We start from the raw sequence: 2868 nt of genomic DNA on the forward strand, positions 1-2868 counted from the left end.
AAAATTGCATATCAAATTAACTAGATGAACACAATGGACAATATTTAAAAACTATCTATTGGAATGGAGGATCACTCGTTTGGAATTGTATAATAATAATGATAATAATGATAATTGCATCTCAAATTAACTAGATGAACACAATGGACAATATTTAAAAACTTTCTATTGGAATGGAGGATCACTCGTTTGAAATTGTATAATAATAATAATAATAATAATGATGATAATAATGATAATTGCATATCAAATTAACTAGATGAACACAATGGACAATATTTAAAAACTATCTATTGGAATGGAGGATCACTCGTTTGGAATTGTATAATAATAATAATAATAATAAACAACATGCCTACAATAAGCTTCCATTTGGATAAACAGTAAGCAGAAATTACATGTCGAACCATGGGAGGGTATTAGGTGTTCTAAAACTTGGACCAAGATTGTTGGTAGGCCTCATCTCCGGATTTTTATTCAAGACCGTGTTGACGCCCCACACAAATGGAACAGCAGTATCATCAGCCTCTTTGTCCCAGTCCTCGGTCATGTTTGGGTTTATCCAAGTACTGACTGGGATCTGCAGTTGACAATATCCATTTGTACTTCCACTGTCTTCAGTGACCACAGTATCTCTGTCCTCACACCTCACAGATTTCAGTGTGGTGACTCAGCTCATGCTTTGGCACCAGATAGCGAGCATTATAGCGGCAGGTTTTTAGCTCACTGGCCAGTTTCGGGTGATTCTTCCTGCACTTGATAAGATGGTAAGGGAAGCGGCAGACCCGGATCTGGTGGTTCTTGTCAAAAGGACACTGCAAAAGTTTGTCCAGATCACAGTTTCCTTTTGTGTCAGTTTCGTCTTCCAACTGTGCTCTCTCAGCAGAAGATGTCTTGCATGGGTTCCAAATCTGATGGTGGTCGCCATCTCTAGGTGGAATATAGTAAAGACGCACAAACTGCTTGCCATCTGCATCTCCCATAACGTGAGCTTTAACTTGAATGCACGTTTGCTGTCATAATACTGTGTTATAATTTTTTTTGCGTCCTTGCAACATTTTGTTCAGATTATTCAAGCGCTCTGTAATATCAACCATAAATGCAAGGTCCTGCAGCCATAGTGGACATTGTACTTGCTTGTACTTTCTCTCTGAACTTTGTCACAACACCTGCCTTTTTCCCAATCATTGACGACGCACCATCTGTAGCCATGCTTACGGCGCAAGACCAGTCGGACCCGACGGAGCAAAAAATGTCCTCAGCTGTTGTGGTGTCGGTCATAGGCACCCGCAAGACCAGTCGGACCCGACGGAGCAAAAAATGTCCTCAGCTGTTGTGGTGTCGGTCATAGGCACCCACTCAAGAAACTCCTCTGTGACAGTCAAAGTCTCGTCAACTCCACGAAAGAATATGTCCAGTTGAGCGACATCTGTAATATCAGTACTCTCATCAATTGGAACAGAAAATGCCAGAAATTACTCCACTTTGTGTTTCAGTTGGCTGTCCAAATCTGCCGATAGTTCCTAAATCCTGTCTGCCACGGTATTTCTCGTCAAGCTAATATTGGCAAAAGCTTGTCGCTTCTCAGGACACACAATTTCTGCAGCCTTCAGCATGCAATTTTTGATGAACTCCCCCTCACAGTACAGATTTGATGCTAATGCTATTTTGCTAGCAATTAGGTAGCTGGCTTTCACTGCAGCATCACTGGCCTCTCAGCTCCGGGTGAAAACAGATTGCTGTTTCGTCAGATCCACCAACATTTCATTTACCTTCTGTCTTCTCAGTTGTCCGTGCAAGCTGTTGTATTTTCTGCCATGTTCTGCCGAGTTTCATAGTGGCGCCGAATATTATATTCCTTAAGCACTGTAACTTGCTGCATGCACACCAGGCCCACGGGTTTCCCATTCACCTCCGTGAACATATAGGAAGTGGTCCATTTTTCTTGAAAAATCCGATACTGTGTGTCCACTTTTCTCTTTTTTGAAGAAGGGTGCCAGGGCCAACAGAAAACCGGATAAAACGATAGAACCAAATGCCACTTACAGGCCCTGAAGCTCAGTGCAACCATCTACTGTTAGTTCTGCCGCAGTGTTGCATCATGTTGTCTGCTCTGACAAAAACAATGCGACCCTAGCGGACAATATAGGAAAATGAAGTTCAGAATTTTTATGATTTTTTTGCCGATACAGTTATTGGAATGAAAGATTGTACTCTTGGAAGGAGATACAGTTTGGGGTATAACAGATTGAATTCCTGGAATTAGATACAGTATGTGGTATGATAGATTGTGTTCTTGGAATCAGGTCACGTTTTTTTGTAATTGGAATTAGCATACAGTTTTTGGTATGACAGATTGTATTCTTGAAATCAGGATAGGGTTTGTGGAATGAAAGATTGGGTTCTTGGAATTAGAGGCTGTGTTCAAAACGGGCTAAAGTGCTGTCTCAAAAGGTGTCTAACAGGACAGCGAGGCATCGAGTGCTGTTCGAAACAGCTCGAACAATCTCTTCCTGTCTCCTGAGATGCTTCCACACTGCCCCAGTAACGGACAGTTTTGAAGGCAGCATCGATGGTGACCTGATGCTGACTATTACCCATAAAGCAGCGTGGCTGCGGCTGCGGCCGCCGGAGCTTTCGAAAACTGGTCAAGATGGCGGACAAATAAGCCGAATTTGTACACAAATATACGGTTTTAAAAGTTTTTAGTAATTTTCTTGCTTCGATTTTTGAAAATCTAGCGAGAACTAAACACTGAACTATAATATCAGCCTCTGACTGTAACCAACCAAGTTTGTTCAGTATGATTTCTGAGGCGTCTGTTAGCCATTTGGCTTTTCAATAGCTAGTTAGCTGATGCTAAGGCTA

At 41.7% G+C, this 2868-nt stretch overlaps 1 pseudogene; it reads right to left on the bottom strand.

Annotated features, from left to right (window-relative positions):
* Window positions 1–356: 356 nt before the first annotated feature.
* Window positions 357–928, bottom strand: LOC123964307 (annotated as a pseudogene).
* Between the last annotated feature and the right edge of the window lie 1940 nt (window positions 929–2868).

This window comes from Micropterus dolomieu, unplaced genomic scaffold (genome assembly GCF_021292245.1).
Source record: "Micropterus dolomieu isolate WLL.071019.BEF.003 ecotype Adirondacks unplaced genomic scaffold, ASM2129224v1 contig_1630, whole genome shotgun sequence".
Classification (NCBI taxonomy): Eukaryota; Metazoa; Chordata; class Actinopteri; order Centrarchiformes; family Centrarchidae; genus Micropterus; species Micropterus dolomieu.